Source organism: Onychostoma macrolepis, chromosome 02 (genome assembly GCF_012432095.1).
Source record: "Onychostoma macrolepis isolate SWU-2019 chromosome 02, ASM1243209v1, whole genome shotgun sequence".
Lineage (NCBI taxonomy): Eukaryota > Metazoa > Chordata > Actinopteri > Cypriniformes > Cyprinidae > Onychostoma > Onychostoma macrolepis.
The window spans coordinates 32,070,853-32,083,594 of NC_081156.1; positions in this window are offsets into that span (position 1 = coordinate 32,070,853).

Here is a 12,742-nt window from a genome sequence, read left to right on the forward strand (position 1 = left end):
TAGTCACAGTATACATCACGTTAAGTAAGAATGATCATTTCTATATTTTTTCATCAAAAATACGACCTGAGTAGCAGAGGGAGCTCCTGAACAAAAACCATTATATATTTTTATGACACACACGGAGCTAAAGTCTCGAGACGAGACTTATGACAGATAAAATATGTTACTAAATAAATACACGATTGTTATAGAGAATGAGAAGCTGACGTCTGATTTCTTCAAGCGGTCGTATTTACCATGTTTAGTATGGTAACGTTAATGGCTAGCGTGCATAGTCTTTTGCATCGCTTATAAATATTTCTTCCTTGTATGGTGATCATAATCCACATCGGATCAAGTGAGTTTTGAGCTAAAATTATTTTAAAAGTCTTTAATGCTGGTGTTATAGCTGTTAACTTTATGAAATGATCTGCAGCGCTGACACTCTCAAGACGTGGAGAAACTCTGCCTTTGTTCATAACCACTCCTCTAGTCCCAGTTGGCCCGCTTTGGCCCAAGGTTTTCGTTGGGCCAGAAAACCCCGGCCGTTGGCCCCGAGGAAGCATCAAGCCCCGGAAGTGACAGTGGAAATGCGACTGGCCCTGGCACGCACTAGCATGCCTGTTTTTGGCCCGACAGTGGAAACATGGCTAATGACTTCAGGCCCCCGGTTCCATGGCAACCCATCAGATAACACTAGTTTTACTGATCAAAGAAATGCAAGCAGAGCAACTCTTACTACCTTTTTCCTATAGGAAAGACATTATGCCATAAAAATGGACTCTTCTCTAACTAATTCATAGAAAAACATTTATTTGAACGAACACACATATCATTCAGGTCATTGTGTATATTATTACTGTTCTTGTATATGTTTTTGTGTATTGTATACTGTTTTATGCATGCTTATGATATATCACTTGTTAATATCACTTTAACTCATACCATGTCTGATTTCTATCAATTCGTCTTCGGATGATCTAATTGAGAGTGAATATTACATGTTGATACCTATGCAACATATTAGTGTCCTAAGAATCTTTAATAGTTTGTATATCAACTTCCAATCCAACCCCTTTGCAAATTACCATGCTCTCAGACAAAGGGTCATAAAACTCCCCAGTATTTCCAAACTCCCGCTTGGAAATTCAGCCTTTCTCATTGGTCAAGCCCATACTGAGAAGACTCTTCGCAGACCTTAAAGGGCTCACGCACAGTTCCGCTTGGTTTCGCTTCTGAAAAAGCTCTTCTGCTAAATCTCCGGATTGCTGCCCATGTGGAGAGCCTGAGCCGGGACCGGCGTGCCCGGTGGGCTCCAACATATCTCAGTCTGCGTTTCTGTTAGATCCTAAAAGGATGTGTGCTAGAACTCTTCTGGACCCTTAAGTTTTTGCCCCAGGCCTTGCGGCCTTGACTTTCCATTCAACCAAAGCTCCTCGGACCTCAGATGATCTCTTTCTTAGCCCTTTTTCACTTTCTACCTGGGAAGGAACTCCCAATCACCACCGAGCCAGAATAACATCTTTTGGAATTCATCACTCTTCAACCCAGAAGAATGTGATCGTGAGTCCAAAACCTTGAAACCATCCAGACTTTTCATCTGAGACTGCATTCTGGACACTCGCCAACAGCCAAGGAACTGCAAGTATGGTACATCTAACTAAACTAAACAGAGGTTTATTATAAGTTATAGACCCCGTTATAAACAGCGCTGATGGTTTAACTCAGGTGGGTCACTGACTCTTTCCATAACTGCATTCTGTTTTCTCTAATGGCTTCATTCATCCACTTTAGCTCCCCTTTTGTATATACGCGTGAGTGTATGTTTGCTTGTTTAGATTAGTTATGTGTGTTAGCATTTAGTTAATAAAAGTTGTGTGCACAAATTACATGAGTTTCTGGTTCTACCTTGCAAATTAATGTCCCTTTACGATTTTTGATCCTTACTACATACTTTAATGTATTAATACTTAGGAAAGTATTTTCTGTGGCCAAGAAAATATCCTTTCTTAGAGTTGATATGAACTTACACTGAATGTTCGCTGGAAGGACAGATCAGTTGATGGCAAATTAATTCTGCTACAGTTATTACTGTCAGCCGATATAAATAATCATAATTAATTGTAATTATTTATATACATTTTCATTTTTAGCTAATTTGCTACATTACTTTCTAAATCATATCAAAGTTAATGAATGATACAAGGATAGACATGAAACGGTTCTTTTAATTATTTAAAATAAATAAAAGATAACTTCATAAAATATTCTGGTCACACTTTAGATTAGGGTCCAATTCTTACTATTAACTAAATATTAACTATGAACTAACTATACTTTTGCCTCAGTATACTCCTAATTAATGCTTAGTAGTTGTTGACAATTAAGTTTAAGTATTGGGTAGGACTAAGAATTTAGAATAAGGTCTTGCAGAATAAACATTAATATGTGCTTTTTAAGTAATAATAAACAGCCAATATACCAGTAATATTCATGCTAATAACCAACTAGTTAATAATGAGAATTGGACACTAAAGTGTTACCAATATTCTTATTAACTCACCAGAGTATTTAAAGTGAGATGGGTACATAAAAAGCTACTGGTTTTCTCACAATAAGTTAATATACAGCCTATTATGATAATGCTGTAAATAAGAATCTGAAATGAAATAAGCTTTAAATAAATATTTTAACGTGCGTGAATAAATCCAGCCACCCCTAGATTTAAGTCTCACTTTCTATGATCCATGACCGACAGAGGAGCATCTTGGCGGCATGGATTTAAAATTTTAACAAGACTCAAACTGACACAGGCAGAGTAATTGACACGAAAAAGTATGCAAAAAAAGAAAAGAAACAATTTCTTTAAACTTCAGTGCCGTTGTGCTCATATTTTGCTCTCATGTTTAGTGGGTTTCACCTGTGATTAAGAAATTAAACAGTGAGATGAAATCACATATTCAGTGTGTGTGTGTGTGTGTGTGTGTGTGTGTGTGTGTGTGTGTGTAAAACATCCTGTGATTATTAACTGTAACTAACACTGTAACATCTCACCTGTTTGTGCACAGAGGACTTCTACTGGAGATACGAAAGATGATTAAGAAGAAAGCTGACAATTACATTAGTACAAATTAAATTAAGATAGTGATTTATCATTTAAGAAAATGTGGAAGTTACTTCATGTTATACTACTCAGTTGTTCAGTTTTACTCCCATTTTAGCTACACAAGTTCATAAAGTTCTATCAAATGTGGATATAAAAAAAATCAGAAGGGTCTGATAAAATTTCGGCAGATCTTATAACAGAGCCCATCACTTCTATTTTTAACTTGAGTTTAACTTCCGGTGTTATTCCTTGTGCATGGAAATCAGCACTGGTTCTTCCTTTGTTAAAAGGTGGTGACCCATCAATTTTGGATAATTATCACCAATTTGTAGGTTGTCGGTGTTGGCAAAAGTATTTTAATCTTTTGTTAATGATCAAGTGAAAATAAAGTTTTAAACGAATTTCAATCAGGCTTTAGATCAGGTCATAGTACTATTAGAGCAGATGCTGCTACAAATGATATTGTTCAATGCTTGGATAGTAAACAACATTAAGCAGCATTTGTAGATTTCTCTAAAGCATTTGACTCTGTAGATCATAAACTTTTATTGCAGAGGCTAAGGCAAGGCAAGTTTATTTATATAGCACATTTCATATAAAGTGGTAATTCAAAGTGCTTTACATAAAAGGAAGTGAAAAAGTCATAAAAAAAAAAGTCACAACAATAAAAACAAGGAATTAAAAAAATAATAATAATAAAAACAAGATATAAAAATTGATTTAAAAAGAATTTAAAACAGTTAAGAATAGAAAATGATTATACATAGTGCAGTCAGTTCGGACGTAGCACAGTGCTCATTCAACAAATGCACAGCTAAACAGATGAGTTTTGAGTCTGGATTTAAATGTGGCTAATGTTTTAGCACATCTGATCTCTTCTGGAAGCTGGTTCCAACTGTGGGTGGCATAATAGCTAAAAGCGGACTCCCCTTGTTTTGTGTAAACCCTTGATATTTCTAACTGACTCGATCCTAATGATCTGAGTGGTCTGTTAGGTTTATATTCAGTGAGCATATCTGCAATGTATTTAGGTCCTAGGCCATTGAGTGATTTGTAAATGAGTAAAAATACTTTAAAATCAATCTGGATGAGCTGCAGCTGTCTAATGGTCTTCTTTGGAAGGCCGGTGAGGAGACCATTACAATAATCCACCCTGCTGGTGATAAAGGCATGAACAAGTTTCTCCAAGTCTTGACAGGACACAAAACATCTAATTCTTGCAATGTTTTTGAGATGATAATATGCTGATTTAGTTACTGCTTTGACATGACTACTAAAACTAAGGTCTGTCTCCAGAATCACCCCAAGATTTTTGACTTGATTTTTAGTTGTTTGACCCCTAGAGTCAAGGTATGCATTCACCTTGAGAACTTCATCTTTGTTTCCAAATGCAATGACTTCAGTTTTCTCCTTGTTTAACTGAAGAAAGTTCTGGCACATCCAACCGTTTATTTCATCAATGCATTGGCAGAGGGAGTCAATGGGGCTGTAGTCATTTGGAGATAAGGCTAGGTAAATCTGGGTATGATCAGCATAGCTGTGATAGGCAATTTGGTTCTTTCTCATTATTTGATTTAGTGGGAGCATATACAGGCTAAACAAGAGTGGTGCAAGAATTGAGCCTTGTGGGACTCCGCATGTCATGGACGTCCACTTAGACTTATGCTCTCCTATACTCACATAATAACCTCTCCCTTCTAAGTATGACCTGAACCATTTGAGTACCATCCCAGAAAGCCCGATCCAGTTTTCCAGTCTCTCTAGAAGTATGTTATGATCAACAGTGTCAAACGCAGCACTAAGATCTAGTAGTACCAGCACTGATATTTTGCCAGAATCAGAATTGAAGCGAATATCATTTATTATCTTAATAAACGCTGTCTCTGTGCTATGATGCGCTCAGAAACCAGATTGAAAATTGTCCAGGTATCCATTTGAGTTGAAGTAGTTGTTCAGCTGATTAAAAACTACCTTTTCAATAAACTTACCTATGAAAGGAAGATTTGATATTGGTCTATAGTTGTTCAACATTGTGTTATCAAGATTGCTTTTTCAGAAGGGGTTTAACGACTGCAGTTTTCAGGGAGTTTGGAAAAGTCCCAGAAAGAAGTGAAGCGTTCACTACTTCTAAGAGATCTGCTTCTAAACAGTTAAGCACACTTTTGAAAACAGATGTGGGAAGTGTGTCAAGATAGCATGTTGACGATTTAAGGTGCTGTACTATTTCTTCTTGCTATCAATTGCTTCAAAAACAGACATAGTCACTTCTTTTTGAAATTGCGGTCGAATCTGCGTGACCTCTTAGAGGCTAAATTGTATAGGATTTAGTGAAATGGCTCTGAATTGGTTCAATAATTATTTGTCAGAAAGAACTCAGTGTGTTTCAGTTGAAAATTGTATTTCAACTGAACTAAAAATTATAAAAGGTGTTTCACAGGGTTCTATTTTAGCACCAGTTTTATTTTCTATTCATATTAAAGGTGTCATAGGTGATTGTCTTCAGAAACATTTTTTGTTATTCTGGTTGAAAGTCTCTTCACATCCTGATAGCCATCATTAAGTTAAGTGGTCTAAATGTATTTATCTGTATTTATATATTCTGTGGAAGGCATACACTGTCAGAAAAAAGGGTACGGTTGGGGTCCGTTTGTGAACACTTAGGGTACAAATGGTGAAGTTGTACCCTCAGTGGGTCGTAGTTGAACCTTAGGGTACTCATATGTACTATTTAAGTGTAAAAAAGGTACAAATATGTTTCCAACTATCAGAGGGTCCATTTTTGGACCATTTAATCCCCAAACAAAGGTACAATCACTTGTGACACAAAAGAAGTCAGCCAAAGTGTATGAAACGGTCACCCAAAGATAACAATTTTCATGAGTTGTTGGTTGTTTGGAAGAGATGCACAAAACAACCAAATATATTTACTGACTAGTTCTGAACAGTACACAAGCACATGCCATTTTGATTATGCAGAGCATCAAGATAATAACTTTTAAACATAAAGCGAATGTATTAAAGTATGCCTGTATTTTTAATTGTAATTTCAATCTGATATAAGAGCTGTTTTAAGCTTTGCTTTTAATTTAGAGTTAGAGAATACATGTACTAATCTTTCTTAGCAGAAGCACAATGTAGACAAAATTATTTCACGTTTATTTAACATTGGTGTACTTTTACTTTGCCTCAAATTTCAAGTACGCATTTTCGCAGCCGGTCTTCTTTAAATTCATGTCGTCCAATGGGATTGTAGCCCGCGCGGTGCATTTTATGCGCGCACAGAAGAAGAGATTGAGCACGTCGGTTATGCGACATCACGGCTGTCTCACTTCAGATGTTGTCGAAGGAGGATCTTCTTGAAAAGTTCAAAGAAGCTGGAATACGTCGCTGAAGACGAAGAACAGACATTCAGCGGTAAGTTTAGTTTTAAGTAACGTTACTGTGAAAATCTGTTGGTTCTCTTTCTATTCATGTTTACTTGACATTGCCTCTGTAGCTAGGCCTAATTTACCAGGTGCGTGAGTGAAACCTTTCTTCGAAAACACTGACCTGACAAAACCAACCCAATTGTTATTACATTGTAAGCTTATTGTTGTTATTTTATTGTTTAGCCAGCAATTAAGATAACTTTTCGCATAACTTATACTCTACCACGAGACAGTGCTCGAGACGCTGACAAAACGGCGGTGAAACGGCCATAGAAACCGTTTAAACCCATCGCGTTTTGTGTGAATCGGCTTTTACCACAGATTTATAAATTTAGTTTCGCAGAATTTTCTTACTAACGTAAGTTACTCTAACGTTAAGTTACCAGTGTTCACTCCGGACGCGAGCGAACGCCTGTCCGGTTTTATTTTAACGCCTCTCAGTCAGTCTGAAATTATACGAATATCATCCGTGTTGGTTTGTATCAGTTTTATTTGGTAACGTACATATTTAAATAACGTTCTAAGCGTAAGTCCAGGAGAGTCCTAATCACTTGTCCTGTCAGATCGAGGTGTACGCCGGAATCGAGCCCTTACAAGGACAGCAGTGAAATTTGTTTACCATTATTTCTCAAAACTAGTAAACTTGTGAAATACGTTTCTAGTCTTTTAATTTAAATAACTTTGCTTCTAATCATACACTCTCAGAAAAAAACAAATTACATTTCTCTGTTAGTAGCGTACATATTAGTACCTTTTAGCTTTTGTACCTTTTTAGGGTACTACCCCAGTGATAGTTTTGTACCTTTTTCTGAGAGCGTATGACAGGGGTTCTTAACCCCAGGCCAGCGAGATCCATTTTCCTGCAGAGTTTAGCTCCAACCTTGATCAAACTCACCTGCCTTTAACTTTCTAGTGATTCTAAAGACCTTGATTAACTTGCTCAGGTGTGTTTGATTAGGACTGGAGCTGAACTCTGCAGAAAAATGGGTTTTGCAGGCCAGAAATTGTGCCTTTTTTTTTTTTTTTAATTAATGCAATGTTTTTATACTGATAAATGTCCATTGAAAAAGACATTGATTTTGTTGTTGCTGTTAACCTCGAGCTCACACTTATGTTTTTTTTTTGTTTTTTGTTTTTTTCAGAAAATGAGGTGGATGGGGAAACAATAGAGTGTGGCCTCAGAGAGAACATGATCACATATTTATTTCAAGGCTTTTCTAAAAAAAACAGGCCAAGTTTAACAAATTTGTACACAAGATGGAGGTGGTAACAACAACACTAGAACCAGTGCCAGCAGAATCCTATCAACAAACTTCGACTACAGAAAAGTAAGTATAACATTGTGTATTATATTTGTCCTATGTTTAGTGGTTGATTATATATTTATTTTTTTTTTTATGCCTAAATGCCGATATATCTTAGAAAGCAGCGTGGCCAAGCAGCACACACAAAGAAACACAGTTAACAGAGTTTTTATATTTATAATATACTGTATGATACAGTTAAGTAGTGCTGGAACGATGCGTCAATGTGATCAATTATGTAAATTAGTCGATTTGCGAGAAATGTGTCAATTCGTCGCACTGTTTATATTCAGCTAATATTACAAAAAATATCTGGTCTGATCTAAAGTCTGCACGCTCTGTAAACTGAAATGGCAAACCACAGCAGCACAATTTCTATGCAGGGACATTTGAAAAGAAAGAAAACATCCCGGGGCCCTCTTACTTTCAAACAACAAGATGGCAGTGAAATTATTGGATTATCGTTTAAATTAAATTAAGTGATTAAATAATTTAAAAAATATTTTGGACTACTACGGCAAATTTTTACACTGCACATTGCTGTCATTGATTAGGATGCATCATCTGTTGATGGTCGTGAATGTCCTGCATATCCAGTACAGCAAGGTGCGACCAGACACGACACCAGCAGCGAACTTTTGTGTGACGAAGAAGGAGATAAGAGATGGAATGACTGTGGAGGATATACTTAAGAAATACCCTTTCTTGAAAACACCCTCAGGGGTCAGTGACATCACAGATTTTTAATCAGTTCTCAGCTTAAAATAAATGTTGAATGATAAACCAAACCGTATGCTCAAATGATCATTTATAGTTAACTCTTTTGTAAAAACAGTGTAATTTTCTAAACCTTCAGGTAAACAAATATATGTGCATTCAAGCTTAGAAATATTTAAACAGTAATATTACTATAGGGAAATGGCAACGAAAGTGGCAACAAAGAATATTAGAATGTCTGATTTTATTTTTAAGTATTTTTAGTTAATGTGAATGATTAACTTTTTTTTTGTTTTTGTCAATTTTCAGTTGTGTTATGAAGTTGACCGAATGCATTCATCAACTGTCAGTTTAAGCCAGCGCTTCAAGGACGGCTTTACCAGTATTGTGCCAAAGGTGCTTGAGCTTGTTCAAAGAAATGCTCCATTGGCCAAAGTCTACAAAGAAGCAAGAGAAGAGATGCTTGCAGAATATCTACCAGGTATTGACATAAAACATAGTGGTTTTGTGATTTATCAGTTCTTAAAAAAAGCTCAGAAATAGATTGTTTTGTTAATTAAAAGTATAGGTGCTCAACAAATATATTTGTTGAAAATTTGTGCTTGGTGTCCATACAGTATCTCCATGAGAAACTGATCTAGCAGTGGGTGACATAACCAACATCTTGTATCACGATATGAGTAATTTTATTTCATGATAACAATACATCACATTATAGTTATTCTTGCAGGAAAAAAAAGTTTAAAGAAGTTCATTTCCAGAACAATTTACAAATAATGTGCTCACACCCTTGTCATCAAAGATGTTCATGTCTTTCTTTCTTGTGTCGTAAAGAAATTGTTTTTTGAGGAAAGTTTTTTCCATATAGTGGACTTTTCTTTGGTGCCCGCGAGTTTGAACTTCCAAAATGCAGCTTCAAAGGGCTCTAACGATCCTAGTCGAGGATGAAGGGTCTTATCTAGCGAAATGATCAGTTTTTTTTTTTTTTTACAAATTACAATTTATATACTTTTTAACCTCAAATGCTCGTCTTGTCTAGCTCTGCGACGCGTACTCTGTGCACTTCAAGACAGTTAAGGTAGGTTGAAAAACTCCCATCTCATTTTCTCCTCCAACTTCAAAATTGTCCTACATCGCTGCAGAAGTACTGACCCAGTGTTTACAAAGTGAACGTGCGAAGAAGGTCAAACGCCCTTTACAAAAAAAGGTAAAACAGTGATGTAGGACAATTTTGAAGTTGGAGGAGAAAATGAGATGGAGTTTTCGACCTACCTAACTGTCTTGAAGTGCACAGAGTACGCATCGCAGAGCTAGACAAGACGAGCATTTGAGGTTAAAAAGTATATAAATTGTAATTTGTAAAAATAAAAATAAAAAACGGATAATTCCGCTAATCAAGGAACCGGCTTTAGATGCGCATGAATATCGCATGAGATATATCGCCCAGCCCTAGTTTGGGTATGCCCTTTCATTCGCAAATTGTATCTTTGGTAAAACATGTATTCACTTAAAACCAGCTTGTAAACAATTTCATGCATTTTATTCAACATTTATTGATATTTAACATTTATTGGTTTTTTTTCTTTTGTTTGTTTTTTTTTTTGTTGCAAATTGCTGAAATGACTGACAATGAGTAAATGAAACCACTTATGGAGGGTATACATGAATATGAAAACAGGCAATTTATATTAAATTATTGAAGAGTACTTTTATTTATTTTTACAATAGATTCTGACTTTCATGCAGCACTGATTCTGCTGCCCCACATTTTTAAAGAGAAAGTTGAGAGCTTAATCACATTGGGAGAGGTATGGAACTATTTGTTAAACTCACTTTATAATGCTCTGATACAGGTCCGGTTATGCAGTTCTGACAGATGTTGCATTGTTTTACTGATAGATGTTTAACATTTTCTTTTTTCACAGTGTGATGCTGATACTCCATACCCAACCATACAGTTGGTAGAAACTGACTGGAAGATGGCTTTCTCCTTTTCGAAGTGGAGGTGTGCAGGGGAATAGGAGTTGAAGAAGGGATAATTGCAGCCTTCAGTGCTTACTACGTTTTCAACTTTGCTTATCCACCCTACATGAAGAATACGCTGACCTTCCTGCAGCATGCCATAACAAAGATTACTGAGGTGGGTGGCAAGCCCCTTCCAATAACTGTCACCAGAATAATGAATATTCTGTGCTAAAATTTTGAAAACATGGACTGTCACAATGATCTGGAGAATACCAATGAGCTACAGCCTAGGACAGATGAAATCGTCCACCTCGTAGGAATGAGCTTTTGACGAACTTTAAAGAAAATCTCTTCGGTTTCATTCTTAAATGTAGAGAGAATAAAAATCACATTCCACAGACTGTCCAGCAAGAAATGGTGAATGGCATCATTTTTAATTTTTAATTTTATTTTGTTATTTTAAAGAGAATTACGACTATGATTCACACTTCCATGCGTACGCAGTAAAAGTTGACTTTGAATGGAGTGTTATAAAACCAGGCCAAGAGATGGACTTTCAGGCCCCTTGACACGTACTCTGCTGATGATAAATTGTTTGTGATCCTCAAGAATGTTTAGAAAGTTCAAATTTGTGTTTGTGATGTTTTAAGGGTATAAAGTTACAATCAATGAAATGTGTACTGTTGGAAAAAGATTGCTTTGAAATTCTTGATGTTAAAAACTGTTTTTAGAGAAAGCAGAATGTAGTAGAAAAAGTACTTAAAATGAGATCTAATGCTGTTTTGAAAAGTGAAATTACTTGTTTTATTACATGGTTAAAAAAAAATTGTAAATGAAATGCAAAGGAAAAAAAGTTTTAATAGTAAGCTTAATATTCTTGCGGTTTACAATTTTATAAAACATTTAAAAAGTTTGAGTATAAACAACTGTTTTTTAAAAAAGTTAAATTGCTCCGTGTATGCATCCTATTATGACGCATTGTGATAGAGCTTAAAACATTCAACCTGTGAAAAATGTGAGAATGTAATAGTTTTGAATATTTAATAAATGAATAAACAACATTCTGGGCTTTTTAATGTGCTGTATGGAGTACAAATTTGCCATCAAAAGGTACAAAAGGCTTGTCACTGGGGCAGTACCCTTAAAAGGACAAATTTGCACCTTTTTTTGCAAGGTACATTATGGTACCATAGCACTATAAGGTACAATTTAGTCAGCAGAGGTACATATTTGCCTTTGAAAGGTACATACTGCAAGGGTACAGATACGTACCCATGTGCAAGGGTACAACGGGTGTACCCTTGAGGGTACTGCCCCAGTGACAAGCCATTGTACCCCTGAAGGTACAAATTTTGCACATTTTTTCTGACAGTGTAGGTATGGGATCAGATTCCCGCCTAAGTATTTCAGTCACGGATAAAAAAATAACAAGCGTGAAAACAAAATTTAAAAACGCAAGTAAAAATATATTGCACAAGATTTAAAAATGAAAGCAACATTTTCAGAATAGCCTTGATTATATTTCTCTTTTTTTCTGCTCTCAGACATTTTCTGCTCATATTTTTATTTTTTGTATGCAACAGCCCTTCGCTCTTGTTGAGGGTGGGATGTTCGCTTTCAGTGCTATCAGGCTAAAGTTAGCATTTTCCGAGACCTCCAACTGCACCTTTAATGATATTGGTTGTGGGATAGCCTCAGCTAGAGTTCATTTATATGCTGATGACACAGTTATTTACACAATAGCACATTCATTGAATCAAGCTATAGAGCTCTTGCAGGAATCTTTTCAGTTACTGCAACTGTCTTTGTCCAACTTAAAATTGGTTTTAAACTCAAATAAAACAAAACGCATGCTTTTCACTCGTTGCCGTACTGAAACAGATCATTCTATTTTAACTTTACAAGGAGAATCTATTGAAAGAGTAAATTGTTACAAATACTTGGGTATATGGTTGGATGACAAACTGGGATTTTATGTACATATTGAAAAACTTTTTAAAAAGCTTAAACTAAAATTGAGTGTTCTTTGTCGCTTAAAGAAATGTTTTCCTTTTGAAGCAAGAAAGAGAATTATACAAAGTTGTTTCCTCTCAGTGTTAGATTATGGTGATGTGATCGATATGCATGCAGGTTTATCTTCACTTAAAAAGTTGGACTATGTATACCATGCTGCTTTACATTTTGTGACGAGTGTTCCTTCACACACTCATCATTGTATATTGTATGAATTGGTGGGATGG